The sequence below is a fragment of the Diachasma alloeum genome, unplaced genomic scaffold (assembly GCF_001412515.2).
Source record: "Diachasma alloeum isolate Michigan unplaced genomic scaffold, Dall2.0 Dall_scaffold_00197, whole genome shotgun sequence".
Lineage (NCBI taxonomy): Eukaryota > Metazoa > Arthropoda > Insecta > Hymenoptera > Braconidae > Diachasma > Diachasma alloeum.
The window spans coordinates 2,128,250-2,143,592 of record NW_021680362.1 but is presented as its reverse complement, the minus strand read 5'-3'; positions in this window follow the sequence as shown (position 1 = coordinate 2,143,592).

Here is a 15,343-nt window from a genome sequence, read left to right as displayed (position 1 = left end):
CCGATTACACCTCCCTCGCCGCATCTTCAGTGTTGATCTTCCGGTGGAGTTATATTCCCTCCACTGATGTACCTCAATAAATCTCCCTCTTCCCTTACAAAATATCGATTCACGAAAAAAAATATCGGCTCATCCTTTGCTCTAAATTTATATCACGATCGAAAAATTCTTACAAAAAAATATGACTCGTTCTACCGATAGACCGAATAATTCCGCGGTATAAAACCGTAAAAATCCTCCACACTTTCACCTACGGAGTGCGTCTTCATTGTTGTCATAACAGTGTATAAAAAAACCAACGCGGTAACCACAAAAGCAAGTGGTGATCGCATTGTTACCTGGTTTACTGAAATTCGTGAACATGAAAATAGTCTCGATGGGGCCACAGGTGGGCCACTGTCTCAACCCCCCAGCAAAGTGGCAGCCGGACGGATTATCTTCGAGTTGTCGATCTTCTCGTTGTCTCGCTGATACCCCAAACTCTCACTAATCAACGACCAAAGTCCTCACCATTCAAGTTCATACTGGCGACAATCAACCGTTAAAAAAAAACTAAAACCGCACAAAACTGCACAAAAAATTGGAAAAGCCTAGCAAGTACAGAGTCAGTGGGAAATGTCAAAAGTCAGTGAATTTCACACGAGAAAAAAAAAATAAGGGAGAGACCACAGGGACTGGTGAAACCGGAAATGGTCCTCCGATCGAGTGAATCTGGTCAGACCTTAACCCGACGGTAGCCGTTGCGCGACTGAGGACAAATCGTTCACTCTCTGGAGGGTCTACTGAGTACAAGTAACACCGAGTGGATGCAGTTTATACAGTAGGGTTGTATGCTGCACGGCTACATACCCCCGTAATGAATGCACCAAGCATGTGCGCGGGATTTTATGTTGACCACCACCACTCGGGGGGGCTTTCGACGCCGTTTCCTCGGCGCGAACGTCTACCTCACACAGATGTATATTTTCCCTCTTCAGCGTCCCTCCGTGTGGCGCACGTGCTACCCTACACTTCACTCTGCATCCCTCTCATGCACATTTAGCCTTGCGCAATGTACATCCAGCCGTTGTTACCAGCCCTCCCTGTTCTCCCTCTTCACCCTCCCCCGCCGGCCCCTTTTGCCCCGCACCGCGGTGGTACCACCACTGCCCCTCACACACTCTCCATCGTTCAACCTCACTCCCTCTCTCCATCAACACCCTCTCCTCTGTCTCTCATTTCACCTCTTTACACCCGTCGACTTCACAGACTCTACCTCCCCACACACCCCCTTGTGGTATCCGCCCCCACCCCGATCACTCGGCTTTTCCTGGGGGCGGCCCTCCCTCACCGGTACAAGCTAAAAAAAGACCGTAACCCTCTCCCTCCTCAATTCACCCTTCCCAGGGTACACAACCAGTCAACAACAATCCACAGAAATGTTCGGCACCCAACGTTTGGCACGTGGAAACACCGGAAGCCAATCCCTCCCGCACTCTCGTCCTCTCTATGGTGCACTCCCTCCTGGTGGGCTTCCCCACTCTGTTACCCGCGGGTTACCAGCGCATCTGGGTATCTCTTTTCAGTCACCGCGTGCCCGCGGAGGACTGGAGAGGGGTGGGTGTACAACGGGTGGGCCAGTATCGGGGTTATGCGTGCGGAGATGGTAATCTGATGGGGATGTTGGGATACTATTCTCAGGTTCATTGCGGCTTCTTTATCGCGCTCGGGCACAGGGGGTGGTTTTTATGATGCGATGTAAATTGGGGGGGGGGGAGGGTGAAGGGGGAAATGTTCGATTTCGATTTTTTTTAAGGCGATGTACACCGAGAGAACTTTTTGATAAAAATTACCCTACCGTTCTATAAAGGTGTATCATGAGCCGTCGTTTCCTCATTTCCATCCCGAAATTTAGTAAAAATTGATATGTGATGATCAAATTTTATTATACGTTAGAGAAATTTTATCCTTGACGCATAATCAATTTTACCCTTCCAGTCCAATGATTTTTATGTAGATAACAAGGAAAATTCTATAACGGTTGGAAAATTTTACCCTATCGATATAGTAATTTACGGCACGGTAATTTTTATTTTTATCAGGTTAAAATTTCTCTAACGTAGAATAAAATTTGATCATCATATATTAATTTAGACTAAATTTCGGGATAGAAATGAGGAAACGATGGCTCATGACCCTTTGTAGAATGGTAGGATAATTTTTATCAAAAATTTCTCTCCGTGTAGGGAAACTGACATTTTACGAAGGCGTCGCGGGGGGAAAGTCTTGTTTGCAACATGACGGTAATTTTTGACATGCGGCAACACTGATGGAAAGGATTAGTTAGGGTTAACAAGTGGATTTAGGTGAAGTCTAGGGTCTATTCGGTCTCACCAAATGTTCATTCGTTAATAGTTAACACATGCATATTTGAGAAGCTCTGCACGGAGAGAAATGTTCAATAAAAATTAAGTGACTTTTCCGCAATTCCAGAGCGAAATGTGGTTGTAGGAAATTTTACGAAACTGTCACGTAATTTTTGTCTAAAATCACGGAATTCTTTTAGAGCGTTCCGTAATTTTTACCTGAATCGCCTGTGAAAAATTGCGATACCGTCATTTAAATTTTCTGGGTCGATTCCGTAATCGGTGAGTGAACTGTGAGTTCCGTATTTTTTACTGAACATTTCTCTCCGTGTATACCAGGAATTTCATCCAAAAATCGTCAACAGTGTACGAAGAAGTTATGCATTTCAAAGTTTCCATTTTTTCCCCTCGTATTTAATATGGCAAAATCACTTTGTTCTCAAAACGCAATGGAAAATTCCCAAAATCGTGACTGGATCATCTCCGAAACATTCGGAATAAAATTTATTTCTCTGAATCTCCGAGTCCCCCCAGGATTTGTTCTTGATTCGCTTTGTTGAGACTTTTTTTCCTGGAAGAAAGAGGAAGATGAGACTGCAAAGCACATGCAGATATTTCCACGAATGTGTGTATGAAAGGTCTTAGTACGGAATGGGGGTATCTTTTGAGAGGTAGAAAATCGGTTTAGGCACTACTTTGCGAAACGACTCGGGGGAGGGTAATACACCAGCGAATTTTGGGAGAACGTTTCGAAATTTCATGGGTGAATTCAGAATGGTATTCTTCTGTGGAGATTTGAGGGGCGGTGGAGGAACGTATGCACCGGGGAATAATGTGCAGGCTGGAGTGGGTTGTTTGTGGACGGAGTGCGTGTGCATTTTTAAAGGATTAGGACCAATTGTTGTCGACGTTATTGTCAAGGACGGGGACACATACTCGAGGTAAGGAGTGCAGGTTTTATGGTAAAACCTGCACTCCTTGACAGAGATTCTCATGGGAAGTGACGATTTTGCACAGGTACTTACAATTTTTGTATAAACTAAATGTGAGAAAATTAAATTAATTGCGAGTTGGTTGGTTATTCTCCTTTTTTTCTTGCAATTTCTGATTTCAATTATTTTTTTAGTTTTATTTTCTTCATCCATTTCTCCAATTTAGAGAAGACAATGCAGAATTATGGGAAAAATATATTTCTCTTCTAGAATAATAATAAATTATCGTCACCTGTTGATGAAATTTTTTTAATAGCAAGTTATTCAACATTTTTCGTAAAATTATTCAAAATTAAATCCATTGTTTGTTTTTTGTCAATACATTTCATGTATTTCTTAAATTCTTTGCTGTTTAGAATTTCTTCAAAAAATTCTTGAAATTCTATTTCTCGTCATGAAAATAAAGTTTTTTTTAAAACGATTTCTGATGATAATCTATATTAATTTTCATTGTTTTATTCATCAATTTCTTCACCTTTTCAATGATGAATAATTCCTATCTGTCATTTTTATTTCCATCTTTTTTCATCCAGTGATTTTAAAATCATTGTATAACATTGTTTATTAAAAATTCATTACACTCATTTTATGAATTCTTCGTCGTTTGACAATTCTCAAAGAATTCCTCCAGATGTTACTTGAAAATTTTCTCTTGTTTCGTTGAAAATCTTCTTTGTTCTTTAGAATTTCTTTTAAAAATCCTGGAAATTCTATTATTTAACGTGAAATTGAAATTTTGTTTTCAAACAATTTATAATGGTCACCTACATTCATCTTCATTCGATCTTCATTGTTTTATTTATTCATTTCTTCCCCTTTTCAATGATGAATACTCCCAATCTGTTCTTTTTATTTTCATTTTTTTTTATTCTGCAATGTTCAAATCTTTGAAGAAAATAGCTTGAAATGCAACTCATTGTATGACATTATTTATTAAAAATTCATTTCCCTCATTTTATGAATTCCTGGACGTTCGGAATTTCTCAAAGAATTCCTCCGGATTTTACTTGAAAATTTTCTCTTGTTTCGTTGAAAATCCATGAAACCTTTGACGTGAATTATTTAATGATAAAATCTGATGGAAGCTCCTTTTGTCTCGCAGAGTAAACATTCTCAAGTAAAGAATAAAAAAGAGATATAAAAAATACGCAGAGACGATATATACATTTTCCCCTTTTTCTTCTGTACGGAGTTGTCGAAAGAACGATGAGCGACTCCGGTTGAGGAAATAGGTTTACCTCCCGTTTGAAACCACTGGCAAGAGCAAGCATGCCCCCAGCCCTCCCTCTCCCTCTCGCACTCTCTCTCTCTCTTCTTCTCTTTGCTCTCGGCGCATTGTATCTGATGATTCCATCGGAGCGCCGGGCGAGGATGGTGGAGATACAGTATTTCCCTCAAACCTCCTCAAAGCCGACGCCACTGGGGTTGGGGGCGGGTGGATGGGTGGCGAACCGTGAGGGGTAGTAACACATCCATGGAATTCGATCGGGCCCGTTGGTATCCTGTGGAACGCGGTGGGCCGTATACTCATGGTACCTATACCACTAAACTCCTCCCTGAGCAATTTCACAAGACTCTGTTAATGGTAAACCAGACAGACAAAATCGGGAAACGATTGAATAAATAAATACCGCAGTTTTCGATTTCATTTTCAACGTTAAAGTGCACTGTTAAGAGATTTTGAGTTTCACTAGCATTTGGAGGAATGTCGTCATTGAAAATTCATGATTTGATGGAAAAATCTGTGGAAACTGTGAATTTTAGTTCGTTTATTCCGGAAAATTGATTGAAATCAGGAAAATTTTGAATTTATGAATACGTTCAACAGAATGGGGTGACGAATATTCAGGTTTTCATTGAGATTTGGAGTAAGTTGGGGAATTTTCATCATCTTGCTATTAAAAAATCTGGAACTCATGGTACCTATAACGCCAAACTCCTCCCTGAGCAATTTCACAAGACTCTGTTAATGGTAAACCAGACAGACAAAATCGATTGAATAAATAAATCACCGCATTATTGGATTTTTTTTCAACGTTAAAGTGCACTGTTAAGAATTTTTGACACTTTCACTGACATTTCAAAGAATCTCGTTATTGAAAATTCATAATTTCATAAAATAAATCATTGGAAACTATAAATTTTAGTTTCCTGTATTTCTCAAACTTAATTAAATTCAGGAAAATTTAGGTGATACGGTTGTCAACTGATATAAACACTTCAAGTATTTCGAGAATATTAATGATATCTTGAGAATAACTGCATTGAGCAAAATCCCACTTCAAATTTCCGCAGGAAATTTGTTAAATATTCAACAAATAATGTATATTGGTTTGGAGTATATCTGAGAACAATTTGATGAATAAATTAAGTCTAAAGAAATAATAATCTAAAATTAGCTGGTTTCAATATTGTGGCATACATTTTACAGATCACTGACACCTAACAACGTTCCACAATGTTCCAATCGCAAAATTTGTTTGATACATTGCCTCAAATATAAATGAATCCATTCTTATCTAGCCCATTTATTATATAATTTATTAAATTAGTGAATGAAATCTTGAAGGAAAAGAATCTAACAACCTCTTCCAATTCACTGGACTGAATAAATGGTATTCCAAGTTGATCAGCTGAAAAATCGATGAAATTCATTTTCCAGATTGCGCGGAGAAAACAAAGTTTTAGTTCTGGTTCTAGGGATATATCTGTGGTTGTTAAGAATTGATCCCTAATTATCATAAATCTGTCTCCGATTTTCAGAGATTATTGACACTGACTAGAATCACCCCTTCGGGGATCAAATTACACTAACTTGAAGCAAAAATTTCCAAGATTTGGAATTATATCACCAAAAATTACAGAGAAAATCACTTGACTGTCGGATTCTCCACAGGCATAAAAAAAATTAGTAGAAAGACCTAGCGAATTCGTTAGAAAATTCTATTAGATTTCTATTGAACTTTGCATTTTTTTTTGTTCGATTCTATTGAAATATTCGGTAGAAAATATTCAGTGGAAAAAGTCAATAGAATTCGATTTTTCTGTACAACTTATTCTCATCAGCTATTTTCTATAGAATTTCCTGGGCTCAAATTTTTCAAGTTTTTTTCATTCTATTTTTCTTTTTTTCTCACGAAAAAAATCAAACAAAAAATCGAGAAAATTTGAGCCGAGAAAATTTTGTGGAAAATATCTCAGAATAATAAATTATCATTAAAAATTAATAGATAGGTAAAACTTGTAACAAAATTATCATCAAATGTGCTGTAACGATCAAACTGTGTAACGAGATTTTCTCGTTACGATTGAAAAATCGAATTCTATTGACTTTTTCTATTGAATATTTTCTGTTGGACATTTTATTTATTAGAAATCCAATAGAATTTTCTAACGAATTCGCGAGGTTTTTCTGTTAAATTTTTTCATCCGTGCATCGATGCATCTAAAGCATTCGGCACTACCTTTCCGCGGTAGCGTGGTGAATTTGAAAGGAAAAGAGCCCGACGTGCCAAAATAAAAAGGCCAAGTAAATTTTTTGGGAGAATGGATAAGTAAACGTCAGATGAGAGGAAAACTGACTTATTCACAAATGCATTTTCCAAAGATTTTTTCGCCGCTTGGAACGGGGGAGCCGGAGCATTCTCATGAGTGGCCGAGTTGGCTTCTCTCCCGAGTCGGAATTTCAGCAGAAAGTACCTCTCACCCAATCCATTTCGTATGTGCTTTTTCCCCCATCATATAATCTATTTGGAAAAATCGTTACCACTGGATTTCTCGGGTTGTTTGTGCCACGAGTTGGGATTTAATAAACTTCACGTGAGCTTATTCCCGGGGGTATCGTGACACTTATACAGGTACTATACGGATGGTGTACTCCAAGCTGCCAACTGCAGTCCAACACCCCTCAAGTGTTCTGAAAGAGACGAAGGGAGAAGAAGGAAAATGGTTTTTGGTATCGATTTACTGGGCAATGATGAAGGTCCTCCAGAATTTCTATCACATAGAGAGAGAAAATTAGTTCTGCCGATGAATTACATCAGGCGCCGTTATTATCCAGTAAAAACGTAAAAATTACGTTTCGAAACGTAATCCGCGAGCGAAATAAAATTCAATAAAAAGTGTGCGTCGGAACTGAAATTGTACGAATCACCACGTAAATTCTACGATTTCTTGCGTAAAAATTAACCACACGTTGGGAAATATTCAATAAAAATTACGTATCTTTTTCGTAATTCCGGAGCGAAATGTGGTTGAACGGAACGTCGAAATAACTCACCAGCTTCATAAAAATTGTTGAACGTTCAAGAATTTTCGATTTTGGAGGCATAATAAGTCGGTAAGTCTCTGTAAGATTTTACTTCTTCGGGAAAAATTAAGTGACAATTTCGTACTTTGTTCGGTAATGAACCTGAGAATTCTCTAAACGTTTCAGATTTCTTCTCTTCCATTCCTATAAATATTGCCGAAACGCGATTCCCCATTGCGGACTATGTAAATTGTTCCGTAATTTTTACTGAATATTTCTCTCTATGTATATTTCTCAGTAAACAGTGATAATTTTTATAGAACAAATAATAATTGAGGAAAACGTGATTTTTTTGAAATTTTCTTGTCATTTTTTTTAGAAAAAAATATTCCTTGTCCGCCCATGTATTAAATTTCCTGCATAACTGCATAACTTAGAATTTAAAATTCACCGAGGAAGAGAAAAAAAATTGTTTACAGTGCGAAAAGATTAAATTTATTAACAAATAATAATTTTTTATTTGGAAAAAATAAATCGCTTGATTGATTTTAATAGGAGATTCACCTGGAATAAGTGAATTATTTATTTCATATAATTATAATATGTTTATTTCCAACAGAAATATTGCTAAAACAAATTGAAAAGTTCGAAATAATGAGTTTAATTCATATCAAATGTAAAATCCCAATAAAAAGTGAATTATTATAATTTTAAAAAATACAAATTACAACCATTTTGCAAAATTCTCCATGCCCCCGGATATGATCCGCAGTTACGTCTCAACGATGCATACTCCAGCGAAATGCCAGTTATGCTCATTGAATCGTTCAAAACATCCCCCACGAAAATCTGCTACCACCCTCACTAACGTTCATGTGTACATTTGATCCTGTTTTCTCCACTCACACGCACGCTCAACGGACTTTGAAAATATTAAAATCCATATGTATACATGTTGGATCTGGGTAAACAGTATATCGGGTTTTATCATTCCCGAGGGTATGCGGATATTTCTTTTAATTATGGAGAAGGCATTGGCATCAAGTTTACACTCATTTGAGGCCCTTTCCCAGCCCTCTATCATAAGTAAATTTCCACAAACAGTTGTCTTTTTTTCGGCAATTCCGCTCTTTCCATTTTTCTGTTTTTAATGAAACAAAAAATCGTAAAAACTCCTCTCAATTTTCAGCATTTATCTAACAGTGGCAAACATTGACGCAAAAATTGAGTGTTTTATTAAATATCTCAAATCGAAATAAAATATTTTGTTCATATTCACAGCTTCCGGTCGCGATTCCAGTCTCCTGAGTATTTATTTCTGTTATTTACATTGCTGCAAGAATGCAGAAGGACGAAGCCATTGGGATTCGGAATCCCAGTGCTGTATTGAATGGAGAGCGAAAAATATTATCAAAGCAACTGAATAGAGTGTACAAGACCAGAGTCCCTGGATTTCACATGGTTACCGCTGGAGGAACTATTGACTTATTGATATCACCACGCAGGTTTTCATATTCACCAGCAAGGGATCACTCAACTACTTCAATTTCTTCAAACCAATTCCAAACGTTGAGCCATGTTACGTCAGCCATAAATAACATCTCGGAATTCCCTTTATCATCACTACATTTTCCAAACAGTTGTCCTTTTTTTCAATAATTCTGTGTTTTTCCACTTTCCTTCTTTCTAGAAAAAAAATCTTGCAGTGTATATTATTTATTGAACAATAGCAAACATTCAGCGAAATGCTTCATTTAATATCTCCCGATTCTTCTCTTTCAAGTACTTATTTATTCTATTTACATACTTTTTCCGGAATGCAGAACTGCGAAGCCATTGGGACTCGGAATACCAGTGCTGTATCGAATAGAGAATAAAAAATATTCTCAAAGCAACTCCAAATGTTAACCCCTCACATACGGGATCGATGCCATGCATCGGCGCTTGAAAATATGAATGATTCCCTTTAAAATTGATTATTTCCAAAACTATGAAATTCAACTCAACCAAATAAATAACAACGAAAAAAGGAATACTACAGCTTCATTACATATCGGTTTCATAATTTTCCGTTGATTAGAAGTCATTACATGTTACTTGTACCGAGCGTACTCCACGCTTGGAAACAAAAGGGCCCCGTCCGTGAGGGGTTAAAGCCTGTTATGTCAGCCATAGACAGTCTCTATACCCAGAACACCATCTCGGAATTCCCTCTGTCATCGCGACATTTTCCAAACAGTTGTCCTTTTTTCAATAATTCTGTTCTTTTCTACTTTCCTTTTTTCTAAAAAAAATCTAGCAGTGCGTATTATTTATTTAACAGTGGCAAACATTGAACAAAATGCTTCATTTAATATCTCCCTATCCTCCTCTCTCAAGTATTTATTTCCTCTATTTACATATTGTTTCCGGAATGCAGGAGGGCAAAGCCATTGGGACTCGGAATACCAGTGCTGTATTGAATAGAGAATAAAAAATATTCTCGAAGCAACTCAATAGAGTGCACAAGCCCAGAGTCGCTGGATTTCCATTGACTTATTGATATCACCACGCAGGTTTTCATACTCACCAGCAAGGAATCACTCAGCTACTCCAATTACTTGGAATCAACTCCAAACGTTGAAGCATTTACGTCAACCGCAGACAGTCTCTACACAACAGTTGTCATTTTTTCAATAATTCTGATCTATTAATCATTAAACTCTAGCAAACATTCAGCGAAATTCTTCATTTAATGTATCCCTATACCCCTCTCTCAAGTATTTATTTCCTCTATTTACATATTTTTTCCGGAATGCAGAAGGGCAAAGCCATTGGGACTCGGAATACCAGTGCTGTATTGAATAGAGAATAAAAAATATTCTCGAAGCAACTCAATAGAGTGTACAAGCCCAGAGTCCCTGGATTTCCATGGACTTATTGATAATACCACGCAGGTTTTCATACTCACCAGCAAGGGATCACTCAGCTACTCCAATTACTTGGAATCAACTCCAAACGTTGAAGCATTTTACGTCAGTCATAGACAGTCTATAGCTAGAACGACATCTTAGGATTCTTGGGCAATCAAGGATTCTCTTGGTACGGGTTGGTGAAGGCTTGCAATAAAATTGACGAGGAACAGAAAAGAGCTACCAGAGAGTCGTTAATTTCCTCTTCGTCTCCGGACGTCTCATCTCCCGTGTCTTTTGCCTCTTCTTCATCGCCCATCAAACGTCTTCTTTCTTTTATCCCTTCGTGCGTGGGGGGGGGGGGGAAANGGGATCACTCAGCTACTCCAATTACTTGGAATCAACTCCAAACGTTGAAGCATTTTACGTCAGTCATAGACAGTCTATAGCTAGAACGACATCTTAGGATTCTTGGGCAATCAAGGATTCTCTTGGTACGGGTTGGTGAAGGCTTGCAATAAAATTGACGAGGAACAGAAAAGAGCTACCAGAGAGTCGTTAATTTCCTCTTCGTCTCCGGACGTCTCATCTCCCGTGTCTTTTGCCTCTTCTTCATCGCCCATCAAACGTCTTCTTTCTTTTATCCCTTCGTGCGGGGGGGGGGGGTAAATCACCCCCCTATTCCTCATCCCCCCGACTAGCTTCTCATATCGCAAACGACGTTTTCCTGACGTTCGAACTTGCTGGGTTTTATGCACCACCTCCATCACAATTTTTGCTCTTGGCGTTGCATCGAAAAATACGAGTTTCATTTCTCCTCCTCGTTCACCCCTCAATGCCTCCAGCGCATGACATTTATTCATACATCTTTTGCATGGGTATTTTGCCTCTGAGCCAATATACCGGCGGGGTCCTCTGGAGAGAATGGAGGGGCTTCGGAATGGCTTCTTTTTGCGTACTTCAATTTTCAGGGGAGGAACGTCACGGAGAGAAAAAAGTTTTCATCTTTCAGAAACAGGTCACTGATTTTCTAAGACAGTTCAGTGATGGTCAGGAATACATCATCTATTATGTGATTAGTAGTGATTTTTATCACTGAAATTAGAGAGGAATCCATGAAAAACAATGACATTACTCCGAAAATGAGTGAGGATGCCACTGAAAATTGGTGACGAAATCACTGAAGTGAAGGATTTGGTACTCACTAAATTTCACAATCACGAATCTCTAGTAATTGGGAATAACTTGCTGAAAATCACATTTTTCTTTCTTTGTGAGCATTTCCATCAAATGAACCGTTTATTTCATTATCAATTACAGGACTAAATTGAATACACCGATTTCGTTATGAATTTCCAAGAAAAATATCGTAGAAATGAATAGAATTTCTGATAAAAATTTTTTTTGGATTCTAATACGTTACTTCTCTGGCCATGAGAAAAATTTATTGAATTTTTCACTTTCAAAATGTTGAAATTTGAATAATAAAATCATTGAATAATTTCCAGCAGCCCAAATGTTGAAAAAAATTTCCATATTTCTCACAAGTGTAAGGGAATTACAAAAAAAAACAGATATAAAAATTTTAGCAAGTAGATTCAAACAATTTATTGTTGGAAAAATTCTGAGAAAATTTGATACGTGAAAATTACTTGAAAAATTGCATATCGCATTGCCCAAATTTAAAAACACCCACTAAATTTGAAAACTCCAAATCACAACCAATAAAACTACCACCTAAACGTTGAAATTTCAAATAATCCTAAACTCGTCGAGTTTATTTGTTCCCCGAGAAATCACTGGAGATGAAAATAATTATCGAGACTCCTCACTTATTTGTAGTTCACTCGAGCGCTCTTAATTACGATACTTGAAGGAGAGTAACGGTGAAACAGAGTGGAGAATTGAAATGAAGAAAAATGAAAAAAAAAATGGGTGAATAATTGAAATGAGAATGAAAGAGAAGTTGAAAAAGTTAAAAATAGAAAGAATAAAATCTTTATTAATATCCCTTCTTTCCAGTTGATGTGGATTGGATGTTCCACAAAGGAATAAACTCTCAGTGGAGTAACTAAGTAACTTGGATATATAGCCTGGAGGGTGGGTTTATCATCTTTTAATTCTCATTTCTCTCTTACCTGGTATGTTAAACTCCTCGGTAGCCTCGCACAGTCAGAAGAATGCCAAGCTGGACGGTTTTGCCGGGGGTGGGGACGTTTAACGTAGGTGGGTTACGTCGTGTTGGGTATATCGTTCATAATTTAGAGTTACGGACGTCGTCTGGAGCGGTTGGAAGCTGTCACGTCCTTGTCCAAGCCGTCTACTTCGGGGAGAGAATAAGCGCTGAGATATGTAGGTCGGTTGCCGTGTGACAAGACTTTTTGGGGTCCATACCCATACCTAACGCTGGCACATTTGGGCGAACGTCTGGAGTTAAGGTATATCCCAAGACAACATTGGCCAAAAATTAGTCCCTATGGATTTCCGGAAAACCATCTAAATGACATAATTTATTGCACTCACGGAGAGAAGTATTCAATAAAAATTATGTATCTTTTCCGTAATTCCGGCGCGAAATGTGGTTGTAGGAAATTTTACGGAACTGTCACGTAATTTTTACCTACAATCACGGAATCACGGAATTCTTCGAGAGTGCTCCGTAATTTTTACCTGAATCTCCTGTGAAAAATTACGATGGCGTCACTTAATTTGTCTGAGACGATTCCGTAATCGGTGAGCGAACTGTGAGTTCCGTAATTATTACTGAACATTCCTGTCCGTGTTCTCATAAATTATTGAGTTTTTCTATCCTCATGTGTTGCTGATGAAGCTAGCAATAACTGTCCCTGACACACATTTTTCTTCAACACTCTGTTGTTAACTTGTACCAAAAACAAAAATCTCTGCTGAGCCATGAAGATGAAAAAATCGAGTTTAGGGGAATCTATAACCCGCGTTTGGCCCGCATTTCACCTTTTATTATTTCCTAAATTGTATAGTACAGCTAGTTAGAATGTTTTTCAATAGCTGAAGAATATTTTAAACATTATCTTTAAAAAACATTGGGACAATCGTAAGAAAACCCATTTTCTAGGGATATACTTTCACAAGCAAGTGGAAATTCAAGGATTTGGTTGGAAACCCAGAGGAATTTCAATCGAATGGATCTCTTTATGTGCACGGAAAGAAATATTCAGGAAATTTTACGGAACTGTCATGGAATTTTCCCACAGCGTTCCGTAATTTTTACCTGAATCTCCTGTGAAAAATTGGGATACCGTCACTTAAATTTTCTAAGTCGATTCCGTAATCGGTGAGCGAATCGTGAGTTCCGTAATTTTTATTGAACATTCCTCTCCGTGTGATTTTTTTATTCCGATTGGAAGATTTGTAATCGTTCAAATTTGAGTTTTTGATTTTTTGTGTTATATCAATCCATTATATGTATAACTGTCCGTATGTCCGTACACTTATTAGAAGACCTGGGGTGATGCGTAAGTGGAAACGCCCGTATCTATTCAGACATTCTGCGCAAAACTGTTGGACAATGGAATACCAAAAAATATATGATTCGAAATTGATTTCTCACTTCTTGTTGATTGAATCTGAAATTTGAAATTCCAGAATAATGCAAGATCAATTATTCCTGTAATTAATACAAATTTTAGGGAACATAAAATTCATTTCATTTGGATATTAATCGTTGAGTAGTCTACGAATCGTTGATTAATTTACGAAACAATAGGATTTTGAAAAATTCCCAGTGAAATTCCCAAAAAAATTAATCCGCTAAACATTTACAAATAATCATAAACTCCTACCCGGCAATTCCTCCACCCGTGAAGTCCCTCCCTATTCACAGTTGGAAGCGGCATCTGCAAATTAAATATCTACACCTCGACATCCTCATTAACCCTCGCCCTTAAAACATCCCACTGAAGACTACATTCAATATCTTCCTCATAAATCACACGGAACTGCGGACTCGAATCAAAGCAAAGAAAATCTTTGACACGTAATTTTCACTGCTAAATTACGTTGAAGATAGACTCAATATTCAATTTTTTCTACTGCACTGAGAGAAAAAAAATTCCTCAAATAAGTCTTGTTTGAACCAAAAAAATTGCAATTTTAAGATTTCCAAAACAAGAAAATCTAGTGGTAACCATTCAAGGATCTTGAGATGATAAATTTTTGTGACAAAAATCGATTCAGTAGTTCCCTGTAATTATTATTCTATTCACAAGCAAGAAATGCCATTTGTTAATAAGAAGTAATCAGCATTACTTCTTCGTTATTCCATCACCTCTTAATGTCATAATTATTAATTTTCATATGTTTATGATGCACAAATTTAATTAATTTCACCTTTTGGATTGTCATTTATCAGATACTTTCATGAACCGCATGAATTTAAATTTCTTCACATTTCCCTTTTTTCGTAAATAGCAAATTGTATTTTCTTTCATTTCTTCACGCGAAAATTCGAAAAAAAATCCCCAGCTTCATATACAGCCAAGTAGCCGATGGACCTAGAAACATGAAGAAAAAGAAAAAAGATTTGTTGAAAACTTTCTCTTTTTTGTCTCAGTGTAGCAGTCATTCCTGATTAATTTAATTGGTAAAAATAAAAAAATTGTAATTGTGATGATGACCATAGTATCGGAATAATTGTTAATGGGAAGTGTTCTCCACGTGTGATGAGCGCACTGAGAGAAAAATATAATTCTTCTGACTATATTTCATCACCATCGAATTATAGTCAAAAAGTCCTCAACAATTTTTCATGGGTTACGCTAACTATGGCCGGAGAAGTAATTACTACAGTGGAATGTAGTCATTGCAACTATTTTATAGTGTTCCTCA